The sequence below is a fragment of the Echinops telfairi genome, unplaced genomic scaffold, assembly GCF_000313985.2.
Source record: "Echinops telfairi isolate 266 unplaced genomic scaffold, ASM31398v2 ScPeMD7_7417;HRSCAF=8455, whole genome shotgun sequence".
Taxonomy (NCBI): domain Eukaryota; kingdom Metazoa; phylum Chordata; class Mammalia; order Afrosoricida; family Tenrecidae; genus Echinops; species Echinops telfairi.
In genome coordinates, this window is record NW_022111317.1 from 7,777,881 (window position 1) to 7,791,521 (window position 13,641).

The 13,641-nt window shown below is 58.4% G+C and overlaps 1 protein-coding gene across 1 annotated transcript in view; it reads left to right on the forward strand.

Moving 5' to 3' along the window:
* Nucleotides 1–2,200: 2,200 nt before the first annotated feature.
* CHRM1 (cholinergic receptor muscarinic 1) overlaps nt 2,201–13,641 on the forward strand; it is a 14,462-nt gene continuing 3,021 nt past the window's right edge. Inside the window, exons 1-2 of the mRNA XM_013007431.2 lie at nt 2,201–2,630; nt 3,060–3,152. The gene's annotated coding sequence lies outside the window, so the exon portion shown is untranslated. The remainder of the gene's footprint in view (nt 2,631–3,059; nt 3,153–13,641) is intronic.

Sequence of the window (13,641 nt, forward strand, 5' to 3'; positions counted from 1 at the left end):
TGCGCCTCCTGCAGCCGCTTCGCAGAGCCCTTTGTCGCGAGCAGCCGCGTTCGTGCCGCACTCGGCGGCTTAAAATAAAGACAATGTTCCCAGCCTCCCTGCGGCTAAATCGGGCGCGGGTGCGGGGGTGGCGAGCGAGCCGGGCGGGAGCGCTTCTCCCGGTCCTCCCTCCCTTCTCCCCTCCGGCCTCAGTTTCCCCCATCTGGAAAGGGGACCTCGCCAAGTCCGGGAGTCGGGAGGGGATGGAAGTGAGAGCAAGCCTACCAAGGCGTGGAGGGAGTGTCGTCCCCTTGCCGGGGGACTTGAAGAGGACATCGCTTGGGACAGTGGGGGGGGCGCTCGGGAGGAGGCAGGGGGAGCTGGACGCCCTCCTCTCCCGCCCACAAAATAAGTGTTTTTATTTCTGAGGGGACGTGTGCAGAGGCGGTGGGAGAGGAGAGAAAAGGGGGCCGGGGAGATGGGAAGGGGGGGTGGGCAAGAAGGGAGCCTGAATCAGACTCGGAAATGGATGTCGAATGTGGAGGCCTAACGCCCCCACCCTCAGCCACGTGTACGCGCACAAGTGCACGCAGCCCAGCCGCGCGCGCGCGCGCGCACACACACGCGCGCGCAGCCGAAGCCGCAAACCGGGACAGCCCAGCAGGGGGCAGCGCGAGGCCGAGCCCGCGGACCGACAGGGCCCGCAGGGACCCGATCCTGGCCCTGACCCGCGGAGCCGCTCAGGTTCTTCTGCAAGCTCAAGGGTCCCCCAACACCCCCCACCATCAGAAGGGAGGAGAATGACTGCTAGTTCAAGCCCCAGCTGGCTCTGAGAAGCCGCGATGCCCCCACATGGACCTGCCACGTGTGCCCACGATTGACTCTGTGTGGCTGCCGGCCAAGCCCCAGGCGCTCTGGTTTCTGCTCTGCCTGGCTCCATGGGCAACTGGGCTCTGGGGTGAGGAAGCCCCAGGTCACCCTCAGGCAACAGCAGTGGGGGTGGGGGGGGATGCTGGAGCGGGGAAGGGACAGTGCAGGAGGGGAGGGGCGAGCAGTCCCAGGCTCCAGACCCGGGCTTAGCGTCCAAAGGTCCGACTTGGGTCCCTTGCTCAGTTTGCTCATCTCTGTAATGGGAATAATCGGGGATCCCAGTATTTCCTTCCTTCCCAGTAGGACAAAGGCCGCAAGCCCCTGTGGCCTCCCCCCTCTCCGCCATGGCCAGCTCCGCAGGAGGTCTCTGGGGCCAGGGAGAGCAGGCCAGTACCCAGGTCTCTATGGCAAAGGGCGCCCCAGGGGTTCTATCTCTGGGGAAACGCAACACCAAATCAGAAATCCAAACCAGTGGGGGCGGGCAATGCTGGCCTGAGGGAGGTGGGGAGGAAGGGCAGGTGCGTCACTTCCCAGGTACACACCTGTGCGCCCTGAGTGGGAGTCAGGGGAGACAGAGTTTGACAAGCTGGGAGGAGAGCTGTCTGTCTGCCTGTCTGTCTGTCTCCCAAGTGGAAGCTGGGGGTGGAGCAGGCAGGGTGGCAGAGGCTGCCTCACTTCTCAGAATTAGCAAGTCCCACAGTTGGGCAATACTTAGACACCTACCCAATAAAGAGGCACGTGTATACACACGTCCTGGCCCCAGAACGATGGGACCACCCCTGCTCTGACACAGGCTGGGGGGAGGGGGCAACAGTGCACCCAGGGTCTCGAGTGCGCCGCGAACACACACATGTACAAGGCACTCAGGGCAGGGAGCGGGCCCATGGCCCCCCAACCACCAGTCCCCTGCAAACCCAACCCCACCGCCCCCCTCAGACCAGACCGGGAGCTCACTGCCCAGCCCTCAGGCATGTCCCGCTCTGCGTCGGGGCCAGCACGCCAGCCCTCTGGGTCTGTTCCAGGTTAGAGCCTATCACGTGAGGCCCAATGTGTCATTTCCAAACAGAAGGAATCCAGCTCCTTCGCTGCGCAGCGGGAGGAAGAGCAGGGAGTGTGGCTGGGTGGGTGGGTGGGAGCGTGGGCACGTGCAGGGGAAGGGTGTGTTCGAGGGAAGCAGGCGTGTGAACAGCGGGCCATGTGTGTTGGGGCACGGTGCCTAGGGCTGGGGGATTTGGGAGGGAGGGGGCTAGGGGAGACAGTGTGCCTTTGTCAGAGAGTGTGTGTGTGTGTGCGCGCGCGCGCGCGTGCCCGAGAGAGTGAGCAAGCTCGAGCTGCAGGGTGTGTGTGTCTGTACAGTGGGTGTGGGTGTTTGTCTCCCAGTATCCGCTTTCTCTCCTGTCCTGGACTTTCAGCCTTCCTGGGTTCGCCTTCCTCCTGTCCTGCCCCCTCCCTCTCAGGCCTCAAATTGGGTGCCCTGGTGGAGGAGGGGGCACACTCCAGGACCCAGTCCAACCCCAGACACCCGCCTGAGGCTTCCCCCCTGCTCCCCCGCCCTTCCTCTCCTGCCTTTTCTCCCTCCCTCTCCTTCCCTTCCTCCCTCCCCCCCCCACCAGGCTGGCGTGCCAGGGGGTGGGACATGCCAATCACTGGCTGTGCCTCTCCTGCTGCCAGCACAGGGCACAGCTCCCCCCGGGAGCCAGGTGTTTGGGTCCCTGGAGACGCAGCCGGCCCCCAGGGAGGCAGTGGAGCTGAGGACCCCAACAGACCCTCTCCAGGCCCATGTGAGTAGATTTGGAAGGACTGGGGAGCGGCTCGCTAAGGTGGGGGCTGGGCAGCGGCCAGGATTAGGAGGAAATGGGGGTGGACCCCAGAATGAGGAGGGGGCTAGGAAGGGGGTCCCAAGGCCAAGGGGGCTCTGTGCCATTGGATACTGGTGGCTCCGACGCCCACTCTCCTGGCTTGGCATGGCTACAGCTGATGCTTTTCTGGGGCTCAACTGGCAGAGGAGCTGGAGACCCCCTTCGGAGTCTGAGCCTGGAGCAGGAGGGCGTTAGGCTGCCATGCGTAGCAGGCAGAGCCCCCATCACCCCAGAGGGCAGGGTGGGAGGGGCAGGGAGCCAGCAGACAGCCCTGGCCACCAGCATCCTGTGGGAGGTTGAGTTTTCTTCATTGGGGAGCCAGCCCCAGATCCACCTCCTCTCCTCCCTCAGGGCACGCTGAATCCCACCACCCCCAGCGACCTCCGGTACCCCCAGGATGGACTGAACCAGGCTGCTGGCCAGACGGACGCGCCGGATGCCAAGGTGGGTGTCGGGCCAGGAGCCAGCAGGAGCCCAGGCCAACAGCCCTAGGGCTCTCCGGGGACAAACGGGCACATGGGTGGCCACGCCATCCAGGTAACGTGGCCCTGGAGTGTGCAGGGACTCAAGGAAGCCCTCCAATGAATCTCAGGCTTCCGTGGGGTGGGTCGGGGTCCTTTGTCTGGCTGCCCACCCTGTGCCCCCTGATGCCCACAATATGGGGATGGGCTGGGGGCCAGGTATACTGACTGACTCTTGCAGCAGGGCCAGCTCCTGGGATGGCACTTGGGGAGGGTGCTGTCTGCATCCACCAGCTCATTCCAACAAGCGCCGCTTAGGAATTAATGGTGTCAGAGGACAGGGGTTCACCTCTTCCCACAGAACACACCTGCCGCTCCACCCCAGCTGACCCAGGGCCACCTGTTCACCTGCCCAGAAGGAGTCAGGCTGCCTGCTGCAGCCAGTCTCTGTCCCTAAGTAATCTGTTGGCCACTGAGCTGTCAGATGAGTCGTCCCTGCCCCCTGACCTCAGCGACTAGGCAGGTCACCATCCCGTTGGACCACAGATCTATCACCACCCCTGATGAGATGGAGGGACAGGGAGGGTTCAGAGAGATTGGTCTGCGGAGGGCCCAGGGTTTAGCTTCCCAGCTGGGGGCTGAAGGTCTGAAAAGTGGAGCTCAGAAGGGTCATGGGGGTACCTGGGGCATCAAGAGGGAGCGAGACAGAGGTCTGACCAGAGCTGGAAAGAGCTCCCCATTGTACAGATGGAGAGACTGAGGCTGGGGACGAGGGAGGAACCTGCTCCTAGTCTCAGAAGGGTTTGGACCCCCGTGAGTCTCGGCGCCTTTCAGAACAGGATGGTGGGGGAGAGGCTGGGGGAGCAGCGAGCTGGGTGAGGCAGGAGAGGTGGGTGAATCCGGCTGGGTTTCTGCTCTGCTGTGGTACCATGGTGATGTGGCGCAGGGTGGGGGGAGGGAGGAGAGAGGCAATGGGGAGGGGACTGTGAGGAGCCAAGAGCAGGGGATAGGCAGAGTGGAAGGTGAGCAGGCCAAGCACCCTGATGCCACACTGGCGGGATCTGGGCCGAGGTGGGCACTACTAGGCTCTGGCCAGAAGTCTGAAGTCTGCAGCCGGCAAAGGTCCCTCAGCCGTAAGCTGCTTTGACAATGGTTCTGGAGCTGTGCGCTCCCACAGCCAGCACTGAACAGACGGCGGCTGCCCTCCCCAAAGCCGGACTGTTGAGCCTCAACATGGGGTGCGCGGTATCTGTGGACCCCCTTACCCCGAAGGCCAGGTAGCAGCCGCAGGAGTTTCTTTCTTGCACCTTGAATAGGTGAAAGCGCGCCCCTGGGATAAGACCCCAGCAGCAAAAGGCTGGTGTTGAAGAGCTGGCCAGAGGAGGTCTTTTGGTCTCAGTACTGCAGATGAAAAGTCTCAGGTGCCCCGGCACACCTTCTTCTCCCCGATCTTGTAGGTCCTCCGCAAGCTGGGTCCAGCCAGCTTCCAGACCCCAAGACACCACATGACTCCACTCCTCCCTGTAGCATCTCTTTCCCAACACCCTCTCATCCTCTGCCTCCCCTTTTCCACTCTTTGGCCCAAGGTAAGGTTCAAGAAACCCAAGGGGGAAATTGCTCTCCCCTTGACTCCCCTCATCCTCCCCAGAGGCTCACTCCCCTCCTGCTTGCTCTGCCAGCCAGAGCCCCAGCCCCTGGGGATTGGTCCAACACGCTGTCGGTCAACAGTCTGGCCTGCTGCACGGAGACACTGACCTCATTCCTTAACCCTTTGAACCCAGACTGACTTTCTCCTCTCCCCCGGCTGGCCAGCCTGGCAGCCAGGGACGCAGGGTCTCTGTAGTCCAGGTTAGAGAGGGGACACCTGACCCTCCTCGCCTGTCTTCCCGCTTGCTCTCACCAGGCAGGGACAGAAGTCTGGCAAGGGAGGAGACACAGGATTAGAGGGAGCAGAGGAGCCTGACCCACGCTGGTCCTGGCTCACAGGCCCCTCTGCATCCCCGCCCCCCCGCCCCCAGCAGAAGGACCCAAGTAGACCGTCAGCTCTTTATTCCACAGTTATTTCCTAAGCAATGACTAGGTGCCAAGCACTGGCATGAAGCCCCAACCCTCTGCCCTCCTTCCCACAGCCCCGTCATTCCCTATGACACAGATAGATATCAGACACCAAACACACACACACACACACACACACACCATGTTCTAAAAGGAGACCTGATTTCTCCGTGTTACCTTGTTCACACTAGGGGTAGGCCAAGCTAGTGTCGAGGTAGACAAGGAGGCTAATGAACTCTACATTCCCACATGGGAACTTGTATGGAAGGTTTCGGTTTTTGGAGGCTGGTCTCCAGAGGTGGGCTACCTGAGTCCAAGGGCCCCCTTGCACCCCTGGGGAGCTGCCCTTCTTGGAGCCTTCGTTGGCCCTTTTCCAAAGAGGGGTGATAATAATAGAACCGACCTCACCAGGACTTGCCATGGGTCAATTCAATTACGTATGTAAGTGCGGAGGACCATGTCTGCCATGTGGTGAGCAGGCAATGCATCGCCGTTGCTAGGCTGCCTGGGAGTGATCCTTATTAAAGGCTTCATCCGGACTCCAAAGCCCTGGGTGGAAAAGCACTTCCCCGATTCCTAGCCACCTTCCTAGACCCCAGACACAGCACCCTCAGAGGATGAGCCCCAGCTGAGCACCACCAAAGCTCTAGGCTGGCCCCCCAACCGTTTCCTGTTCTGAGCAACACTCAGTGTGCAGTGCAGACGTGCACACGCTCATCCCAGGAGTTCACCCCCGCCCCACAGAAGGTAACCAGACGGGGACAGGGACTTGTCCAAAGCCACACAGCAAAGCAATAGTGGAGACAAAATGTGAACCCACACAGAGGCAGTGCCCAAGAAGGCCTTCAGGAATCTCTCTCCGTGCCCTACCCCCCTGGGTGTTTTCTGGACCTCAGAAGTCCTCTGCAGATGCAGTTTTAAACTCACACACACACCCCTCCTTAATCACAAGGGAGCCCTGGTGGGGTAGTGGTTACGCGTTGAGCTGCTAACATAAGGTCAGCAGTTCGAAACCACCGGTTGCTCCCCAGGAGAAAGGCGGGACCTTCTACTCTCGCAAGAATTAGTCTCAGAAGCCCACCGAGGCAGCTCCACTCGCTCTGCAGGAGTCTGCATCGATTGGATGGCAGTGAGTTTGGGTTTGCTTGGTTGTACGCTGACTCTCAGCCCGGGGCTCATCTCCCCAGGGGAATCGGCCCCAACCTGAGGAAGCTGCACTGGCTGGCAGCCCTCCCCTTGCTTTGAACCATCAGCCACAGCCTCAAACAAGCAGAGGACTGTCCCCATCAAGAGTTACAGAGACTTGCCCCAGGTCACACGGGATGACCTGGAGCCAGTCCCCACATACCTTACCCAGAGCCCTTTCACTGCCCAAGAGAAAACCCAGGGGGTGAGGACCCCACTTCTAATTACAGAAGGAAACCAGAGTGGCTACCAGGCCTCCTCTTGGGTTGTGTCACCGGGTGTCAGAAGGTCCGGGAGGTGGCAGAACCAGGCCCCAGTTCCCCAGACTCTTCCAGCCCAGCCCAGCCCAGCTATGGCAGCTCTTGAACCTGCAGGTCCCGGTCAGAACCCCGCCTCCACCACTGCCCGTGAGAACATCACACACTGGTCGCTTGAGCCTCCGTGTCCTCCTCTATACACGGGAGATTAGACGCCCCCTTGGGGGTGTCCTTGTGCGGCGGTTAAGCGGAATAATCACGGACTTAAGTTCCTGACGGACAGCAGGCTGCTCATGAGGGTGACGATCTAGCTGGCTCTTGGGCTGGGAGGCTTGGAGGACTCCTAGCCATTACGATCTCCTAGCAAAGGTCTGGGAATCTTTTTCTCACCTCCCTCCCCCTCGCCCCCCAGCCCCACCCCACCCCCACGCCGAGTCCAAGAAATAGGCTCTTGTGTTTCTCCTCCTCCCAGCCCTCTTGGTTCTGAAAGCATTTCTGTGGAATTCTTCAAAGCTATAGACAGCTACTAAAGAGAGCCGGCCGAGGTTCCTGGGTTGTCCCCAGACTTTAACGCACCCCTGTCCCCCACGTGGAGAACCTTACTGATCCTTCTTTGGCCCGGCAGTCTCCCCCTTGGGGACTTGGGTTTTCTTTGATCCAAACTCACTGCCAAGGAGTGGATGCTGATGCATAGCGACCCCCTAGAGGACAGGGTAGAACTGCCTCACTGCCCTGTGAGTTTCTGAGCTGGTAAACAGTTACAGTAGAAAGGCCCATCAATCGCCCGCAGAGCTACTGGTGGTTTTGAACTGCTGGCCTTGGGGTTAGTCACCCAACACCTAACTACTAAGCCGCCCGGGCTCCTAGTTTGGCTTCTTTAGAGCCAGGTGAGATCTCCCAGACAACAGGGGCTGGTCTAGCCCCATTACTATGCAGATGAGCAGACTGGCCCTGGGAGAGGGGCTGGACGTAGTCCGGAGGGGAGGGGAAGGGAAGGGGCCTGGGGAGGGGGCGGGACGGCGGCGTTGTACAGCAGAATGAGGAGTCTGAAAGAGCAGCGGAGGCTTGGGGCCACTTTCACTGTCCTCCCACCGGCTGAGAGTGAGGGGCAGCGAGGGCCTGGAACATGATTGCCTGACAGTCACACAGTGAGGAAGTGACAGCAGGCCGAGCAGGCCAAGGCCCCAGAAGTAGGTTGGAGCCAGCATGCTCCTTAGCAGCAAAGACGTTGTGTTATGAGGCACAGTCCCTGGAGGAGGAGATTATGCTTGGGAAAGGGCCGGGGGAAGAGAGAAACACGCACTGGGCAGTTTGGACCCAGGGGCTGCAGCAATGGGCTTCAGCATAACACGCTTGTGAGGATGAGTCCTGCTCTTCTGCCGTTCACTGGGCCACTATGAGCCAGCACCCACCCCCACCTAACAATCCCAGCAGGACTGAGGCACTCCTGTTAGGAGCAGGATTAAGGCCAGGGTGGGAGACTGCACACAAAAAGCTCCAGAATCAAAATAAACCCAGCAAACGATGGCCCACCGGCTAGCCGCTTGTTTTTTTTGTGTGGGGGTTTTTTTTTGTTTTGCAAAATGAAATTTCTCTGGACTCTCCACGTGAGATGGCGGTGAAGCAAGTGGGGGCAGGGTTGCATCCTGTCTTTATTTAAAATGGTGTTCGGTGTGGGATTTGGCCGTTCATTTTTGCTCTTGAGACGGGTTGCATTAAAATGTTATTTATCTTGCTTCCTGAGCTCTCGGGCACCCACAGAAGCGAGTGAGTGCCTCCCATCCTTCCTCCAGTTTTCACTCTGCTGTGGTGCAGTGTGCTCAGCCAGGCTTTGAGGGCCCCACCTGGGAGGCCCCCCGGGGTTGGAGAAGGTGCTGCCTCTCAGGCCTTCCAAGTCCTCCTCACAGCCCTGCCTGTCCAGGGCACTGAGGGATCCAAGGGTGCTCCCAAGGCGGTGCTGCAACGGAGAGAAAGCAGTTCCAGTCTAAACACCAGGACACGTAGCCTAGCTGAGAACTAGCCTTCATGCAATGGGCATTAAGCAAAACGGAGGTCAAACGAAGGAGCCCTGGTGGCAGCATGGTTAAAATGGTCGGCAAACTGAGAATTCAGCTGGCTGAAACCCCCCAGCCGCTCCGAGCGAGGAAGGCGCGCTTCCGTGAAGATGTCCAGCTTTGCAATCCATCCTGTCATCCTGTGGGGTTACTGTGAGTCGGGACCCACCAGCCAGCAGTCGGTTTGAGTGAGGAGCTCATGAGAAGAGAGGCAGGGCATTGTGCAGGGCAGACCGTCTGAGGTGGTGTCCCCCCAGCAGCCTCACCAGGGAAAGTCTTCGCAGAGCACAACAAAGCTCAGTCGTCAGGGTGCGTCGCGTCCGATGCCATCTTGTGGAACATCAGGTCAACAGCACACGACGACACTCCACACCGCTGGGACGCAAATCTGGGTCCCTACTTTCAAACTCAAGACCCCCTGCCCTCAAGTCCACTCCCGCCCATGGCTCTAGGACAAGCGAGAACTGCTCCCGTGGGTTTCCGAGACTGCAGCTCGTTGAGGGAGGAGAAAGCTTCAGCTTTCCCTCCCCGAATCGCGGCTGGTGGTTTTGAACTGCTGACCTTAAGCAACTCCCCTACCTTTCCTCTGCCTTGGTTCCCTCATCTAGAACATGAAGCCAAAAGTCAGTTGCCGTGAAGTCGATGGTAACTCTACGTGGGTCCGAGGAAAACGGTGCTTCACAGGGGTATCGGTCGGTGGGTTTTCGGAAGTAGATCACCAGGCCTTTCTTCCTGCCACCTCGGGGAGAACTCGAGCCTCTAACCTTTCAGTGAGCGCCCAATCACGCCCATCATTTGCATCACCTCGAAAACGAGATACCGGAGATACCGTCAGAGCAGTCCCTGGATTCAGTGAGCTAATGCCGTGCTGCTTGCCAGCACATGGACAGCAATGACGTCACTATTATTATTACTGCTCTTACAGCGTTAGAGTTTTCACCCAAGGAGCGGGCACTCCTAGGCAGCCCCCACGGCTATACACTAAGAATGCCAAGCTTGCCATCAGGGGCCCTGGAGACACACCAGGTAAGCTCTGGGCCGGTGGTTCGAGCCCAGTGGCAGAGCAGAAGAAAGATCGGGCAATCTGCTTCAGTAAAGATTAAAGCCTCGAACACCCAATGGGACGCATCTCCTCCACCACGTGGAAGTGAAATGAGTCAAAACTCGGTTCCACGGCACGGAGGACAGCAGCAGGGCTTGCCATGTGCCGGAGGCTGTTCAAAGCACTGCATACTCACGGACTTATTCGATCCTGTTGGCAGATCCCTGGTGCATTGTTAGCTCTCCTGACCATCCAGTCAGTTCCAACTCACAGTGACTCCGTAGGGTGGGACTGTCCCTGTGGATTTCTGAGGCTGCAGATCCTCACAGAAGCAGAAAGCCTCCTCTTTCTCCCACAATGCATCAGCTAGGGGCTCGGATTATTCCCCTGGTGGCCCGGTGGTTCCGCATTGGGCTGCTCACCGAAAAGGACTCCGGGCTGGGACTTTCTTCAAAGTCTGGGCTGGCTGAGTAGGGGAAAGAGCTGAGCCTGACACCACACTTGGCTTCCGCCTTTGTGAGTAGCCTGTGGGTGTAGCACATTAGGCATGGGGCTGATAACACACCAGGTCAGCTGTTCGAAACCACCGTTGGCTCCATGGGCCAAAGACAAGGTTTTCTACTCCCTAAAAAGTTGTCGGCCGTCTCGGAAACCCACAGGGGCACTTCTACTCTGTCCTACAGGGTCGTAATGCGTCAGAATCCACCCGCTGCTGGCAGCGAGTCTGCGTGAGTCTTATCCCTGCAGTGCAATGGTGAAGTGCTCTCAACTACTAACCCAAAGGTGGTGGTTCAAACCTACCTAGGCACTCTGCAGGAGAAAAGAACTGGCAGCCTGTAAAGATGGCAAGCCGGGGAACCCGACGGGCAGTTCCGCTCGGTCACATGGCGTCACTCTGAGTCGGAATCAACTCAACCGCGCACGAGGATTAGCCCCATTTTTCAGCTGAGCCAGCGGAGGGAGGCACAGAGTGCTAGCTAATGCCGCAGACAGATTCAAGTCTTGACAGTCTGGCTCCCAAACCAGGGGTCTTTCCCTGTGACCTTACACATACACCGGCATGCACACGGGCCCAGGCACACATGTACTGACTGCCACCCTCTCCCTCGCTGTGTCACACGCTGAGCGTCCCACCCTCAGAGTCGCTCTCCAGCACCAAGGATCCTTCAGGAGTGTTCTCACCCACACCTCCGGTCACCTACTGTCACAGCCACATGCCATGTCCCAGAGAAATGCCAGCCTAGCAGCCCCTGAGCCATAGCAGGAGAGGGCAGCGGGGGCTCTAGTCTCTTCGATGGACAAGAGGGCACCTGAGACTCAGAGTAGAAAGGGACTGGCCACAGCATGTAGCAGCAAGGCCATGGCTGAGCTGGCCTGGACCCTTGCCCTCCAATCTGGCTTCCCCTTGGCTGTGGGGGCCTTGTGCCCAATCAGGAGGTCATTAAGGACCCTCGTCCCTTCTCTTGGTCCAGCCTCATTGTCGGGGCTGCTATCCAACTCCAAGAAAAGTTTAGGGGGGAATCTTCCCGTTCCCCTGTCTTCCCCCTACTCAGCTGGGGCCCAGGAACAGAGCAGGGAGGAGGAGGCAGGCCTCCCACGCCCATCTGGGGCCAGCAGGGAGCTGAGGCCCCGTCCCTGCTGCCTGCTTTTACACTGTACCTTCTTGCCCCCAGACGAGGGTCTGGGCCCAGCACTACATTCCCGTTGTCCTTAGAGCAGCTGACCCAGCCTCGGCCACCCCTGTCCTCCCCACACACGTGCGTGCATGCGCGCACGCGCACACCCACACACACACACCCTCTGCTCCTAAGCTTTCCCTTGACTTCCTACTTCTTAACACGGGGTGGAAGCCTCCCATGAGGGCTTTACTTGCCCTGAGAGTAAGTGAAATCACTGGGTTCAAATCGAGCTCCTATTCCCCACCCACGCAGCTAATCCCCCACGAAATGGGGATGTTCAGAAAAATCAAACGGGTTGCCATGGGGCCGATTCCATCTCACGGCAACCCCCATGCCCCGTGGCGGGACTGTGCCCCACAGGGCCATCTTGATGAAAGCAGATGGCCAGGCCTTGTGTGTGTGTGGCCCTCCACCCTTTAGGCTGTTTCACTCACTCCTGGCCACCAAGTCAGTGCTGACTCGTAGTGACCCCCTGTGGGTTTCCGAGACCGGAACTGTTGATAAGAGCAGAAAACCCAGTCTTTCTCCCTCGGAGCTGCTGGTGGTTTTGAACTGCCGACCACGCAGATCGCAACCCAACTCGTAACCACTGCCCCACCAGGGCTCCCTGACAGCCCAATGCAAACTGTTTGCACCACCCGGGTCCCTCCCTGTTGTTAGGGGCCATCCAGTGGGTGCCAGCTCATGGCAGCCTTATGTGCAAACTGTTTGCACCACCCGGGGCCCTCCCTGTTGTTAGGGGCCATCCAGTGGGTGCCAGCTCATGGCAGCCTTATGCACAACAGAGCAAAACATCGCCTGGTCCTGGGTCATCCTCACTGTTGTTCTTACGTCAGAGCCTATGGTTTCAGCCACTGCGTCAATCCATCTTGTCGAGGGTCTTCCCTGTGCCGCTGCCCCTCCACTTTGCCAAGTGCGATGTCCTTTTCTAGGGACCAGTCTCTCCTGACCACATGTCCAAAGGATGTGATAGGAAGCGTCATCATCCTTGCCTCCAAGGAGCATTCTGGCTGGACTTCCAAGATGGATCTGTGGTTCTTTTGGCTGTCCGTGGTCTTCTTGGCCAGCGCCATGATTCAAGTGCATGGATTCTTAGCATCTGTGTTAGTCTGGGTTGACTAGAGAAACAAATTCATGGACACTCGTACGTGTATAAGAAGGAGGTTTATATCAAAGAGCAATTGTATATTGAGAAAACAGCCCAGCCCAGTCCAGATCAAGTCCATAAGTCAGATATTAGCCCATCTGTCCAATACTAGTCCTTAAGTTCCTCTTTAGACTCACGTAGTACATGCAATGATGCCAAGTGCAGGAAGATCACAAGCCAGTGGGCGGAAGGTCTTGTGGATCCGGTGACAGCGGAGGCATCTCAACACTGGCACCAGTCTCATGTGTCTCCTCCAGCTCTCTGAGTGTCTCAACAGCAGAAAAGGGAAGGCAGAGAGAGTGGGTCTGGCCTCCAGGGAGCTATTTATCTCCTCCGCGCCTCCAGATGAGGTCATCAAGCTGCGACCTGATTGACAGGCCAGACTCCACCCCTTCACGCAAGTTGACAAGAGATGGCGTCACTGGCACAGCAGTGCCAATCCGGTACAGCCCAGTCGACTCCAGCACCGGGCAGCCCTGTGTGTTACAGAGTGGAACCATCAGATTCTTCATGGCTATCAGGAGCCCTGGTGGCAGAGTGGGCTACATATTGAGCAACCAACGGCAAGGTGGACGGTTTGAACCCACCAGCCGCTCTGAGAAGAAAGATGAGGCTGTCTAGGAATCCCAAAGGGGCAGTTCTACTCTGTCCAGTAGAACCACGTTATGGTCACTGTAAGTCAGAATGAACTCAGCTGCAGTGAGTTGTGATGTTTTTAGTTCTGTGGGGGTTTTTTCAGTGTGGGGTGTTTTGTTTTGTTTTTTACTAATAGAGGTGGTTCTTCTAGGATACTGCGGAGCTTGAACTGATAACCTTGGCATGAGCAGTCAAGCATAAACCATTTGCGCCCCTTCCTGATTGAGTCCATGGCAACCTTATAGGACAAGGTAGGACTACCCCTGTGGGTTTCCAAGACTGTAACTCTCTACAGGAGTCCAAAGCCTCATCTTTCTCTCCCTGTGTGGCTGGTGGTTTCAAACAGCTAACCTTGTGACGAGCAGCTCAATTTGCAGCCCACTACACTCCCAGGTCTCCTTATTAAACACCCACAGG